General features: G+C 44.9%; 2 long non-coding RNA genes across 2 annotated transcripts; both read left to right on the top strand.

The window, feature by feature from the left end:
• The first annotated feature begins 1435 nt into the window (after nucleotides 1–1435).
• On the top strand, nucleotides 1436–3053 carry LOC123133021 (uncharacterized). The gene is made up of 5 exons (XR_006465140.1): nucleotides 1436–1704; nucleotides 1788–2046; nucleotides 2150–2381; nucleotides 2492–2642; nucleotides 2714–3053. It is a non-coding gene; the product is annotated as an uncharacterized lncRNA (long non-coding RNA).
• Nucleotides 3054–3140: 87 nt separating this feature from the next.
• LOC123133022 (uncharacterized) lies at nucleotides 3141–4021 on the top strand. Its single transcript, XR_006465141.1, has 3 exons — nucleotides 3141–3600; nucleotides 3687–3782; nucleotides 3877–4021. It is a non-coding gene; the product is annotated as an uncharacterized lncRNA (long non-coding RNA).
• The last annotated feature ends 11726 nt before the right edge of the window (nucleotides 4022–15747 follow it).

The raw sequence follows: 15747 nt of genomic DNA, 5'->3' as shown, positions 1-15747 counted from the left end.
GACGACATGATCTGTTCATGAAAAACTTGTTGAACATCCAGTTAATATTGTTAATTTTGAACTACTTCTGATTGAATTTGAACTATTGTTGTACTAGACTCATTTGCATGTTATGTATGGATGATTTGTGCTATTTTCTATCTGAACTTTGATGAATTCCATCGTGTTTGATGAATTTCGTCCGGTTAGTTGAAACATGTTTCAAAATGTATGCGGATAGCTTTGGATGGCCACCTCCCGCATCCGTTTTCGCCGACTGGTCACCTTGTCCGCGGGTCAGCGTTTTGGATGGGCAGTTTGGTTTGCGGGTCAGCGTTGGAGATGACATAATGAAAAGAAGATGTTTGTTGAAATGTTTGGGAAGAACTAGCTTATTGCACCTACATGCACACAGTATTTTGAGTTCTAATTTTTACAAAAGCCATTCGCTCGTGACAGTGACAAAGCTTGTGTAACATATGTGAAAACTGAAGAAAAGGGGAGAAAAGACACCCTGTAATCCAGATTCCATGTCGGCCAGTGGCGTGGCAGGACATAATAATTATCCCGGTTGTTGGGTCGAAAGTGTGCCAGACTGGAGTCAAGTCAACATTATTTGTTTATCAAGGTTTGGCGTATTTTTTTCCTGGGCAAGCCAGCGTCCATCACCCTCTATTTAAGGGGGTGTCCGGAGTCCCTCCAATTTGGACACAGCTCCACTGAGCTGACGGAGCTGCAGGCTAAATTTGTGGAGCTGGTAAGTACGTGCTCCGCAGATCTTGTAATTCCACGGAGCCGGTGGAGAGCCGAACAGGCCCTAAGTATCCTTACTGGACGGGACCCCCCATGCCGAGGAGCTCGCGAACCACACTTCTAAATTCGATCCCTCTTCAGGTTAGTGGTACTCTTGCTCGGTTATTTGATGTGCGAAGCAAATCATAAATCGTTGGATGATTGGGAAAATAGTTCCTCGTGTATGAGCTTTGCTATTATAGTTTCAGTGCCTTATTTCATTGAGTAGGGCGTTTTGGAGCTCGGCCTCCATGGAGGCCGGATTTTTTTTGAAACATTCAAAATTCGCACTTTTCAATTTCAAAAAAAGCTGAGAAAAATCATACAAGTAAACAAGGATGTTCGTGTATGTATGTAAAATTTGAGGATGAAATACCCTAAAATATGGTCTGTGCAAAAAAGACAAATTCATGGACTTTGAAAATGAATAGTGCATCTACTAAAAAGCCTCAGGTTTGTTCTTTTTGTGTAGCACTCATTTTAAGGTGTTTCGTCCCGAAATTTTACACACATATGCTTTATGTCTCTTAGTATGTGTGTATTTTTTTTTCAAGTTTTTTTGAAACGTGAAAAATTGAATTTTCATCAAATCAAACTCGGGCTCCATGGAGCCCGAGCTCTAAAGAGCATTTTCGTTATTTCATTCCTCTTTCCAATCATGATATTCATAGCTCCGTGGTAAGCATGCATTTCTGTACCGCCGGACCACCGGGGAAGCTGCTAGCTCGGATGACTGCTCTTTCTTGATTTCTCTGATCTTATGTGATATATGCCTCTCTTCTTTATCTCTGAAACTAGATCAAATATTAGCCTCGTGGGATGGCTTATTCGGACGTCAGCGTGGTTTTTGAGATCCGTGCGCTTGAAAAAATGACAAATAATTTTTCCGACGAGAAACTAGTTGGCAGTGGTGGGTATGGGGCTGTTTACAAGGTATTCCTACTCATTATATCCCGTTAACAATATTTCTAGATCTGACTTGAAACCCGTGAACAATTAACAAGTGATTTGAACAGGGAGTGCGTGAAGATGGGAAAGAAATTGCAGTGAAGAAGCTTCATCAATTGATAGGACTTGATGATAAGCCATTTAACAATGAATTCCATACCCTTATCAATATAAACCATCCAAATGTTGTACAACTAATTGGTTACTGCTATGAGTCACGGAGAAATTACAAGAAGCACAACAATGAAACAATTACTGCTATAGTAAAGGAGCGAATTCTCTGCTTCGAATACATGCACGGTGGTAGCCTTGACAAACATATTGGAGGTACAATCCACAGTGCTCCCCATTATGCTAGGATGACCGATCCAGTAGTTTTGTTAGTTGATACAATAATTTTACATGTATTTAATATTTTTCTCATTTGCAGCTGATATGTGCGACCTTGATTAGCCCATATGTTACAACATTATTAGAAGGACCTCTGACGGTTTAAATCACCTTCATAACGAACAGAACAGTCCTATTTTCCATCTGGATTTAAAGCCATCAAATATTCTGCTGGACAGGAACTTGACACCCAAAATTGCAGATCTTGGTTTATCCAGAATTGTAGCCAATACGAAAACCCATTATACAGAGAGCGCCAAGGAAGGAACGCTGTAAGTTGATGGATCACGTTTTAAGACGGTTACTTTGGTATAACACTTCAAAACATAGTTTCTTTTGTATCGTCCTAACCATACAATTCACGCCGATGGTAATGATGCAGGGGGTACATGCCGCCAGAATACATTAAGGGTTCTGCTATATCAAAGAAGTTTGACGTGTTCAGTTTGGGAGCTATAATTATAAGAATAGTGGATGGAAACAAGTGTGACTTGCGCTATTCTTCTATGGATGCCCAACAATTTATTAAGCAAGTAAGAAAAAAATTGTTCGCAATATGTATTTTTTTAGACATCCTAACTTAATTAATGTGCCAATTTTCCAGGTAAGAGAAAAGTGGGAGAGAAGGCTGCAGGGAAGGTCGAGTTATCAATCACATGAAAAAGACATAGTGCAAGTTAACAAATGTCTTGAAATAGCATTACGATGTGTGGACGATGACAGAACTAAAAGGCCTGCTATAAAGGATATTGTCAGTGAACTGGAAGAACTAGAAGCAGAGATTAAGAAAATGTCACCCCATTCTGATAAGTCAAAAGACCCAATTGGTCAGGTATGATTACTCTGAGGGCATGGATGTTCTCCTTATCACCTGCAACATGCCTTCTTTAGCAAAATACGAAAGATCAATGGTCTTAGTTTGGCCCTAACGGCGGCCGTCGCCATAGATATTTTTTTTAAATTTTCTTTTGGTTTTTAAAATATGGTTTAATGTGAGTTAGCTAAACTTAAACATATACAAATTATATATCAATTTGGGGTAGAATTTTTCATAGAGTATGAATATATACTTTGTTTATGTTTTTGATTTTTTAATAAATACGACCTTATGTGCTTCTTCAAATAGGTCCTTAAACTCTGTAAAAATCACAACTAATTAATACTTTCATCAATGTTGACAAACTTTATATGTTTTTGGATCAGAATCTGGAAAGGATTTTGTTGGTATACTATGTTTTGAAATTTGAACAAACTAAAAGCATGTTTGTTTCGAAATTCAAATAACACCCTCTGGTTTTGCCGTTGCATAAATTGTTATGAACAGTGAGAGCAGGATCAAATCATGAAATTTTTGCACGGTAATTTTTCATATTTTTTGAGATGCAGAAGTATCTGAAATAATCCCTCCTTATGGATTGTTCTTTGCATGTCTAAAAGTGTGGTGGGGGGTCTTCAGAGGTTCGCAATCCGAGCTGGTCCAGAGAGGAAGAGGTAAGCATATATCTACTTTCCATCCTCTTTCACACTCTTGTTTTCTGCATGGCTATGCTGATTACATCCATTGTGTCAAATTGTAGGCCTACTTTAGGTATCTCACTACTTATCGTCAAGAGGTAGTTGAACATGATGCCAAACGGACTTTGCTCGACGACTACCGTGCACAAAAAATGGAGGTTAGTTAGTTTTCACCACTTAGAGCCAATCTAGCTAAATTTTGTGCTTTCACTATTTTTGACCTCCGTCTTCACTTTGTGAACTAACGTGCAGAACATGTACTTGGCGATGGAAAATGGCACTCGGGCTCCAGCAATGGGACCACCACCACCCAATCCTGGACCAGCCCCAGTAATGCTGACGATCGAAGAATTCTTGGCACGTGGTGGCGACGGGACTTTGGTTAGTATATTGTCAAACCTGTCAAGCATTACCTATCATTTTTTTAGCAAATAGCTTGAGATCTCTTCTTAATGTCTCTTTCCAACACAATGTAGGGATCCGGCCACGGATCAAACATAGGTGGTACTCCTGGTGATGGTACTCCTGCTTCACGGAACCCGATCACCCCACTTCATAACCCAGGTGGTAATGCTGGTGGTGCTTCTACCTCGAGCCATGGATCGCCTCTTTTTGTAAGTCCCCTATTCTCAAGATGCAATTTTCATAGTTACAACATTTCCGAAGACGCAAACTTAGAACTAGTCAAGATGCCATCCTAAACGGCCATGATTCTTCATTTTGTAGTGATGATGCTATTTGGAGGTTGCCTTTGGGTTCTGACGATGGGCGGTGCTCGTCGGCCGACAGCTTCGACTTCGGCTAGGACTTCGACTTTCTGAAGTGGATGCTATGTTAGATGAAGGTTTTTACGTTGGATGCTATGTAGTGGATGCTCTATGGTTGATATTCATGCTATGTGGGATGATATGATATTAATGTTTGATGTTCATGTTATATTTTTTATGTTGATGCTATGGTTGTTTGAAATGATGATTTGATGATGTTGGTGATGCTATATAGTTGTGTGATGTAGATGTTGTTATATATATTGGTGTTTTGTTATATATATGTATATATATATATTGGGTCAATTATGATAACATCCCTTAAGAGCTTATTCTGCTAACACCCCTGACATACCGATAGCAAACCGAACTGCAGAGCACCTAAAAAACCGAAGTAGCGACCCACCCACCAATTTCCTTCCACCCACTACCCCATGTCCCCATCCACCTTCTTCCTCATGTGCTCGTTCCCCACCCCGTCGCCGCCCACACGCCACCCCGGAGGAACCGCGGCCTCCTCCCAGCGCCGCAGGACCTCCCCCGTGGCAGATCCGGCCGGCGGTGGCCCGCAATACCCCGGATCCCACCTTCTTCCTCTCAATCTAACCACCCCACCCCGCAACTCCCTTCTTCACCTCCATATCCCACCACCCACCGCCCCACCACATCTACTTGAACATGTGCTTTATGCTTCATATTATTATCCAAAGATGTGTCGCCGTCCTATGATGTTTGAGCTGATTCTTTTTGTCCTACAGGTTAATTGAGGTATGGTGTGATTGATATGATTTGTATGTTGATATGATGCCCACCGTGCCGCGTACACGTGCGAGAATTACCGATGTAGGATGTTGCAAAATGTTCATGATTTTCTTATTGTCGGTTGCCGGAGTGACAAAAATATAAACACATATAAGCGGGTTGTTGCGTATGAGAGCAAAGGAGACATTATACTTAATGCTATGGTTGGATTTTACCTTAATGATCTTTAGTAGTTGTGGATGCTTGCTAGAGTTCCAATCATGAGTGTATTAGATCCAAGTGCAGAAAGTATGTTAGTGTATGTCTCTCCCTCATTACATATAATAAGTATCACAAATATCATATTCAATTGCCTATGGAAAATCTTCCTCATTGTTCTACAAAAGCTCTCTACTAAACCAATTAACTTTATTATCTTGCAAAGTACTTCTAGTTTTATTCTTATAAAGTACTTTTATTACTTATTTCTAGGTAAAGCAAATGTTGGTGTGCGTAGAGTTGTATCGGTGGTTGGCAGATCTTGAAGAGAATAAATTTTTTACCTTTATTGCCTTGTTGGGTTTGACACTTTTACTTATCGGAAAAGGTTACAAACGATCCCTTATACTTGTGGGTTATCAAGACCTTTTTCTGGCGTTTTTTGGCGCCATTGTCATGGGGGGGGGGGGGAGGAGGAGGCTGGGGCAATAGCGTGGGGTGAATATTCTCATATGTGCTTGTTGGCTTTATCACTTAGTTGATTTTGTTTTGTATTCCAAGTTTTTTTATATCTTTAGTTGTGAATATGAAATACGAAACATCAAAAAAATTAGTTGTACCTTGCTACTCACTACTAGGAAAATGGCTATAGATGATATGGACACTAATGGCGCACCACACATGTGGTGCACCATTACTATATAGATCATGGTGCACCATTAGTGTCCAAATACTAATAGCGCACCACATCCACGATGCGCCATTAGTAACAATTTTTTTATTTTTTTTCAAAACTAGTAATGGCGCACCAGGGTATAGTGTGCCATTAGTAGTTAAAATATTAATGGCGCACCACATCCACAGTGCGCCACTAGTAGTTTTTTTTTCAATTTTTTTATTTTTTTTCAAAACTAGTAATGGCGCATCAGGGGATAGTGCGCCATTACTAGTTAAAATAGTAATGGCGCACCACATCCACGGTGCGCCACTAGTAATTTTTTTTCAATTTTTTTTCAAAACTAGTAATGGCGCACCGTGGGAGTGGTGCGCCATTACTAGTTGAACTAGTAATGGCGCACCACTCCCACGGTGCGCCATTACTAGCTTGGCTCAAAAATTCCACCGAATGCACACCCCTACCGCCTTTTCAGTTTTAAAAAAAATAAAAGAACATGATGGAAATGTCGAAAAAATAAAAGAAAATAAGTTTCCCATGTGATATGTGGTCTAGTTGTTGGGAAAATTTACAAATATGAATTTCTACTTTATTTGCAAAATCTCTCTGGAATTTGTAAAATGGGCATAACTTTTGCATACGAACTCGGATTAACAAGTTTTTTATATGAAAAATCATCTACTTGAAAAGTTACATCCAAATTTAACACGGGGAAACCCCGTTAAACATTTTCAAAATCCTCAAAACCCTAACAGAAAAAAGTTATGGGGCTTTCAAGATCTAGAGGCAAAAAAATTCAAACTTACTAGTGGCGCACCGTTTGCTAGGTGCGCCACTAGTAACAGAAAAAAAACTTGTTTCGAATTTTTTTTGGAATTTTTTTTTCAAAAAATGATACGTAATATGACCGGGAAGTTTCAAATAATTTTCAAAATTTCATCATACTCATGAACATGAACAAAGTCCTAGACATCAACAAGGTTTAATAGGATTGATATGATAGATATATCAACAAGTGCCTGTTAAGTGAGGTGGTGCTGTGCTCGGGCTGGAGTAGTGTGAGGATGGGTGACCTTTCGGGAAGTTTGACCACTTAGTGCGATTTGACCTTAGATTAAGCATATTGACCCGAGTTAAAAAAATGAATTTTTTTTTGAAAAAAAGTTGTTACTAATGGCGCACTTCCATGTGGTGCGCCATTACTAAGTCAGATAGTAATGGCACACCGTGTGATATACTAATGACGCACTCCCTAGTGCGCCATTAGTATATGATATACTAATGGCACACCAGTGGTGCGCCATTAGTATCTAATACTAGTGGTGTGGTACTAGTGGCGCACCAGTAGTGCGCCATTAGTAGGCAAAACTGGTGCGACACTAGTAGGCCTTTTCCTAGTAGTGACTCATGGAGATGGGGAACCTTCTAAAACCCTCGATGTTGGTTATGTGGAAAAAATTAAATACTACTTTGATAATCCTGATAAATCCCCATTCAACTTTATAATGGAATATACTTTGGATCACTGGAAATACTTTAAGGATTATCGCTTGTCTCAAAAAGGGAAACACTTGTGGGATCAAATTGAAATATTGCGTTGGTATGCTTGGAATATATGCTTAAAATATGATTATACTTGTTGCTCAAAGATGGAGGCTTTACACCTTCCCTTTCAATGTGAATTTAATGATAATGAAACCTTGGCTTCTTATGCTATATGGTGTATATGATTACTATGATGTGAAACAAATAGAAGAATTTATTGCTTTTAAGTGTGATTTTGAAATTGAATCTTTGTTTGCAAAGTATGAAAATTGTGATGATGCTATTTAGATATCTGAAAATTATGCTATACTTCAATATTGCTATGAGAATTATAAATGCCGATGTTAATGAACTTATTGAGAAAGTCTTCGTTGTCCAAGAAGAGAATAGTATTTTGTAGGAATCTATGGAAGAAGAGATTGCCGAAACTGTGAGCTCATTTAATATTATAGTTTCAGAATAGACCAGTTTTGGGAGACGAGCTGACTGGGTAGGAAAACAATATTCGATTGAGCTGGAAGTTTAATGGCATATAAGAAACTCATGTGTCTACTTGTCTGCCAAATTTGGTTCTTTTTGGTTGAGCGGTTTAAGAGCAGTTTGCAAATGAGACATAAGCTATATAAACTCTCTTTGCTGAACTCTTCCAATCTCCAAATAGTGCCTTCAATAAGGAAATGACTAGGAATCCGCCATTTCTAGGTACAAGACCTAGCGTTTTCAATCCTGAAACTAAGACCGCCAAGTTCGAGGTCCGCCTGTGTCACCACCCCACTCGCCGAGATTACGGACGCAAAACTCCAATCGCCAGACCCGCAAACTTCTTCCTATCTGTCTAATCCCGTCTTCTTCTTACATCACCGCCATTACCAAGAAGTCTCACACAGTATACATGTGTAGAACCTCTAGCCTTTGACCCATCATGACATACCCACCTTCGTTAACCCCTGCCAACGAGGTGGACAATGCGATGTGGTGGCGCTGTCCTTATACATCATCACGGTGATCCTACGCAGCGTCGAAGATCTAGGGCAAAGGCCACACAACGGCACCAGACAAGGAACATCTATGGGCAGCCGCGGGTGTGGCATCATGCCCCTCGCCTCCGTCACTATCAATGACAGCGGTTGGAGGGGCTCGCGCCCTGCCAGCTTGTGACTGAATGCCGTTGCCATGCCGGGATCGGCGCCACGATCTTGGCCAGGTTGTCTCGGCAGATCAAATGAGATCAAATCAACAATGGATGTGGGGATAGGAGAAAGAGCTAGGGCAAGGGAAAAACTGAGTACGCCCCCTGCCGCCGTCCAGCATCGAACGGCCTCCTCCAGCGGCGTTCAGGGGAGGGGTGGTGTAGGGAAGGAGGTGAGGGAGGGGCTTCAGCGGCCGGAGGTTGGGTTCCCCGTGTCGCCCGGTTGATGTGATTCCTTAGTAGTCACACAAAAGCAAGGTAGTACCCGCGGATGAAATTGCATGCTTCCTTGTTTACCTTAGCTTATGTTATTGTGAGGGACAACATTTTCTTCCATGATACTGATAACCCACAAGTGTAGGGGATCGCAACAGCTTTCGATGGTGAAGTACAACACAAATTTATTGATTCGACACAAGGGGAGCCCTTAGGAACAACAGGTAAAACATAATCATTGGGGGGACCTTCATCATCACTATCATCAGTAATAAGATCTTCAGTAATTTCATTCCCCCTAAATCTAGCAAGTTGTTCATCAAGAATTTCACCTAATGGCAAAATAGTATCACGCACAGAAGTAGTTTCATCATGCATAGCAGAAGTGGCATCATCAATAACATGCGACATATCAGAATTCAAAGCAGTAGCAGGTTCAGGTGTCGCAAACTTACTCATAACATAAGGAGAATCTAGTGCAGAGCTAGATGGCAGTTCCTTACCTCCCCTCGTAGTTGAGGGATAGATCTTGGTCTTAGCGTCTTTCAAGTTCTTCATAGTGATCAACAGATATAAATCCCAAGTGACTCAGAGAATAGAGCTATGGTCCCAGGCAACGACACCAATCTTAATAACCCACAAGTGTAGGGGATCGCAACAGCTTTCGAGGGTGAAGTACAACCCAAATTTATTGTTTCGACATAAGGGGAGCCAAAGAATATTCTTGAGTATTGGCAGTTGAGTTGTCAATTCAACCACACCTGGATAACTTAGTATCTGCAGCAAAGTATTTAGTAGCAAAGTAGTATGATAGTAATGGTAACAGTAGCAACAGTAAAGGTAAATGTTTTTGGGTTTTTGTAGTAGTTGTAACAGTAGCAACGGAAAAGTAAATAAGCAAAGAACAATATGTGAAAAGCTCGTAGGCAATGTGTTGGGGATATAACTATTTGTGTAAGCCGCCCAGGAGGGGCCGGGTTATGTAAAGAGATTCACCAGACAGAAGCCCAAGTCCAAGCATGAAGATGGCGACTCAACAAAGGGCCATAGGCCCACAGGCGACTTATGGCCCATTGTAGTAAACCGCCATGGAGGCATGACTTGTATCATAAGGTAGACTTAACTAGTCACCGAGCCGGACATTGTTTATAAGCCGGTCGGGACTTTGTAGGCCACAGGGCATCAACCCGTGTATATAAGGGGATGACCTGTTGGCATCTTAGGGCAAGAAACAACCAATCGAGAACCGGGCATAGCGTATCTCGCTCCCTGGTCATCGAAACCTCAAGCAATACCAACCCAACTAGACGTAGGCTTTACCTTCACCGTAAGGGGCCGAACTAGTACAAAACCTCTCGTGTCCTTTGTCCCGATAACCCCTTTAAGCTTCCTAGTTGCGATGGCTCCACGACTAAGTCCTTGCAAGAGGACATCTGCCGTGACAATTCCACGACAGTTGGCGCCCACCGTGGGTCCCGTGCACGGTGGATTTGAGTTCTTGGAGGGCAGCTTCGAAGGGCTCAAGGGATACACAGTGGGCCGGATGACCAAGAGTCGTCGCAGCAAGATCTACATCGACAACGAAGGCTGGGGCCCCGAGGCCGACTCAATTGAGTACGGGTACCGGGTCCCCTTTGGCGGAATCCACGTCTTCATCGGCCGGATTGGTGAGCCGAGCCCGGAGCCGGATAGCTGCACCGACCTCATTGAGACGGCTCGGCGTGCGAAACCCGCCCGGGTTCAACCTGCCATGAAGCGTGCCTTTGTGGGTTGTGTTCACGGAGAGGCACTTTCTGAAGGATCTAAAGATGGTGAAGAGACAGTCGTCCCATCAGATGACGATTCGTCCGCCGGTTCAACAGATTCTCTGTATCAGGTCCAAGAGGGCATGCTTGGGGGCTGTACTGACGACTCTAGCATTCCAGACTTCTATGAGCCACCAAGCTGGGCAGGAGTCTTCATGGCTGGTACTCAACCCGGCCAAAACTCGACGGCTGCGACAGCAATAATGTCCGGTTCAGGAGCAGCCGGGGCAGGAGGCTCTGCGCGCCCGCCGACTCAGGTGCTGATAGATCTTATGGACAAGTTAACGGCCCTGTTAACCACCACGGTTATTCCTGCAAACCCAGATGAGCACAATGCGGAGGTGGCAAAGGTGCGTGAGGAGATAGCCCTGGCCAAGGAGGCCTTGGCGGCTGAGGACACCATGCTAGCTGCGGAGCGGGCAGCTTTGGATGCACGGGCGCAGCGACTCCAGTTCGAGGCTTTCCAGCTTAATATGAGTCTGAATGCATCCAATGAGCTGATGAGAAGGAGACATCAGAAGACCCAGTCCCGTCTGCCTCCGGTTTACGATCCTCGGAATCTTTTCACGACAGTCGGAGCTGGTCCTAGCAACCCGCCCGAAGCCAATCAGTTTATGACACCCGGAGCTTGAGGTCCGGTTCAGCCTCGAGAGATGGCACCTCCTCACGGGAGCATGGCCCCGCCCCGATATATACCGACACCGCCGGGCCACTTCTCCAACCCCATGGAGAACTTGATAGCAGCATCGGTGCGTCTGGCGGCTCTTCCAGTGGATGGTGATGACCCGACGGCGGTGGAAACCCGGAGGGTCAGGGATCTTCTTCAGACGGCCTTGGCACAGCAAGAGACCTATTCTTATAGCAGGTACATGATTCATTCCACTCCTCAGCCTTGGTTAGCACCTCGTCCAAACCAGAGTCCGAGTTACAGCAGGCACATGGAGTCAAAAGTTTTATCCAGCAATGCCCAGCGTCGTAACCAACCCGGTGGCTATAACCCGGTACAGGATCGATTGCGTCAGGAGGATGAACAGGCTGCTCAATTAGCGGCTTAGCAGACGGCATATGAAGGTCTCCCAGAGTATCCAAGGACTTCTGTTGGAGTAGGAGTGGCCACTAGAACCGGTGGTGTTCCTTGTCTGGTGCCGGCTCTGCGGGATGTGCGTCTGCCCAAGGATTTCAAGGGACCTCGAAAGGTGCCGAATTACACGGTCGACTTACGGCCAGGGGCATGGATTGAAAGTTACGAGATGGCCATGGAGTTATTGGAGGTCAGCGATGCGGCAATGGCTAAGTATTTCACCATGATGTTAGATGGAACGGCCCAATCTTGGTTGAAAAGTTTGCCTCCCAATTCCATCAGTTCATGGGCAGAGTTAAAGGCCCGATTTATCCAGAACTTCAAGGACACTTGCAAGCAATCTATGTCAATTGTGGACTTGACCAATTGTAAGCAGGAGGAGGGTGAGTCCACAACTCATTGGGTGCGCCGGGTCAAGGAAGTAATACATTCATCTGATAAGATGGATGCCGGCTCTGCGGTACTTATGCTCCATCAGAATTGTCGTTTTGAGCCGCTGAAGCAGAAGCTGGGGCGCCTTAAGCGTGATTGCAATGACACGGGTACGCTGATGGCGGCTTTGGTTAAATATGCCGATTCTGATACTACCAATGATCCCTCGTCTGAGGAGGAAAAGACAGGGAAAGGAAAGAAGAACGGCAATGGAAAGGGTCAGTAGCATCACCCGGTAAGTCAAGGAGGCAACAAGCGTAAGCCGGAGGGTAACCCGGAGTTTGTGGCCAATGCTAATGCCCAAGGTAATAACAAGAAGCGTAAGGGGAGAGAACCCCCTCGATCTGGTGGCTCAGGTCCATCTCTTGAGCAGCTTCTGAATGAGCCTTGTCCAAGACACGGTACTCGGGAAAATCCTGCCACCCACTTATGGAAGGACTGCGCGATCATGAAGGCTTTCAAGAATTCAAACATGTTTGATGGCAGTCACGGATCAGGCGGCGGTTCAGGAGCAGGTGGTTTCCATGGCCCGGGTGGTGGTTCAAGTTCCGGCTTTCAGGGCGGTCAAGGTGGCTATAATCAGTAGCAGTCTGGTCAAGGAGGACAGCAGCAGCAGCAGTCAGGTTCAGAGCCATCCAAAACAGTTGAACGGTGGGCTATACCATGTGTTTACCACTAACTTGTGCAAACGTGACCAAAAGGTTCATAAAAGGGATGTGAATTCGGTTGAGCCGGCGGTTCCCCGTTATTTGAGGTGGTCAGAGCAGCCTATCATTTGGAGTAGAGAAGATCTCCCCCTCCGGGTTGATAACCCGGGTTAGTTGGCCTTGGTGGTGGCCCCTCAGGTCGGTGGATATAAATTCACTAAGGTGCTCATGGACGGAGGAAGCAGCATCAATATTCTCTATTATGAGACCTTTCGCCGCATGGGTTTGACTGATAAGGACTTGAGGACGTCTAACACTGTTTTTCATGGGGTGGTACCTGGTAAGTCAGTATATCCAGTTGGAAAGATCAAGCTGGAAGTAGATTTTGGGGACGAATATGATTCCAGGGCTGAGAAGCTGACGTTTGAGGTAGTCAAAATCAGGAGCCCATATCACGCTCTGTTTGGACGGCCGGCTTATGCCAAGTTTATGACATGGTCGTGTTATGTTTATCTGCATCTCAAGCTGCCGGGTTGCAAAGGCACCATCACTGTGCATGGGAGTCGAAAGGTAGCCTTGGAGTGCGAGGAAGGCGATGCGGCTTATGCTGAATCTATTTGTGCTGAAGAGGAGCTGAAGTTTTATCAAACTAATGTTGACCCGGCGGATATGACCTCTTTGAAGAAGCCAACCACAGAGCAAGACTCGGCTTTGAAATTTAAGTCGGCTGCCGAGACAAAGCTGGTTGACTTCACTCTAGGCGACTCTTCCAAGCAGTTCAGCATCAGTACCAATTTGGATCCCAAATAGGAAACGCGCTAATCGAGTTCATCCGTGAGAACCGGGACATCTTTTCATGGAAACCTTCTGACATGCCGGGTGTCCCGAGAGAACTCACTGAGCACACTCTTAATATTGATCCAAAGTATAAGCCAGTCAGGCAGTTTCTCCGGCGATTCAATGAGGAAAGGCGAAAAGCTATAGGGGAGGAGGTCGCTCGGCTCTTAGCGGCCGGGTTCATCGTGGAAGTCTTTCACCCGGAGTGGTTGGCTAACCCGGTGCTTGTGCTCAAGAAGAACGGCACCTGGCGGATGTGTGTGGACTACACGAACTTAAATAAAGCTTGTCCGGCTGATCCCTTTGCTCTGCCCCGCATTGATCAAATCATCGATGCTACAACGGGTTGCGAGCGTTTGAGTTTTTTGGATGCTTACTCTGGTTATCATCAGATCAAGATGGCAGTTAAGGGCCAGGAGAAGACGGCTTTCATTACTCCGTTTGGAGCCTTCTGCTATGTATCTATGTCATTTGGGCTCAAGAGTGCCCAGGCGACTTATCAGCGGTGTGTACAGAATTGCCTCCACAATCAGATTGGGCGCAATGTTCATGCTTATGTGGATGACATTGTGGTGAAGTCCAGAGAGAAGGAAACCTTGATATTCGACTTAAAGGAAACCTTTGATAATCTCCGGGTCTACAAGATGATGCTTAACCCAGACAAGTGTGTATTTGGTGTACCTGCAGGCAAACTTTTGGGATTCCTGGTCTCAAACAGGGGCATTGAAGCTAACCCGGAGAAGATCAAGGCGATTACCTCTCTGGCTAAACCGGTGTGCATCAATGATGTTCAGCGACTGGTGGGTCGCGTTGCTGCTTTAAGCCGATTCATAAGCCGGCTAGGTGAGAAGGCTCTACCGCTGTATCAGATGATGAAGAAAACAAACACTTTTGTCCGGAGTGAGGCTGCTGATGCTGCCTTTGAAGATTTAAAGAGACAGTTGTCTGAGCCGCCAGTTCTCGCGGCTCCAATTGATAAAGAGCCGTTGCTGTTGTATGTTGCTACTAAATCACGTGCTGTTAGTGTGGCCATTGTGGTGGAGCGTAAGGAGACTGGCAAGGAGCATCCAGTTCAACGGCCGGTTTATTACATCAGTGAGGTGCTCATAGAATCCAAGCAAAGGTATCCGCATTGGCAGAAAATTGTTTATGGGGTGTTCATGGCGAGCCGGAAGCTAAATCAGTACTTCCTGGGTCATCCTATAACTGTGGTAAGTACAGCGCCCTTGGGAGACATCATCCAGAACAGGGAAGCCACAGTGCGAGTTGCCAAGTGGGCCATCGAGCTTGGGCCTCACGGATTGAAGTATATGCCACACACAGCTATCAAGTCTCAAGCCCTAGTGGACTTTATCAATGATTGGATGGAGTTGCAGGCACCAGAGGAGAAGCCGGATAACACATATTTGACTATTCACTTTGATGGGTCCAGGTGTTGGGGAACGTTGCAGAAAATTAAAATTTTTCCTACGGTTTCACCAAGATCCATCTATGAGTTCATCAAGCAACGAGTCATGGGAGAGTGATTGCATCTACATACCACTTGTAGATCGCGAGCGGAAGCGTTCAATGGAACGGGGATGATGGAGTCTCGCCGTGATTCAGATCACCGATGACCTAGTGCTGAACGGACAGCACCTCCGCGTTCAACACACGTACGGAGTGGATGACGTCTCCTCCTTCTTGATCCAGCAAGGGGGAAGGAGAGGTTCATGATGATCCAGCAGCACGACGGCGTGGTGGTGGATGCAGCAGAACTCCGGCAGGGCTTCGCTAAGCAACTATGGGAGGAGGAGGTGTAGCAGAGAGGGGAGGCGCCAAGGGCTTCAGGGTGCAGCCACCCCTCCCTCCCCTCCCTTTATATAGGCACAAGAGAGGGGGGAGGGCGCAGCCTTGCCCCTTCCTCCAAGGAAGGGGTGCGGCCAAGAGGGGGGGGAGGAGTCCATCCTCCCCAAGGCCCCTCGGAGG

Source organism: Triticum aestivum, chromosome 6B (genome assembly GCF_018294505.1).
Source record: "Triticum aestivum cultivar Chinese Spring chromosome 6B, IWGSC CS RefSeq v2.1, whole genome shotgun sequence".
Classification (NCBI taxonomy): domain Eukaryota; kingdom Viridiplantae; phylum Streptophyta; class Magnoliopsida; order Poales; family Poaceae; genus Triticum; species Triticum aestivum.
This window is presented reverse-complemented; position numbering and strand designations above follow the sequence as displayed.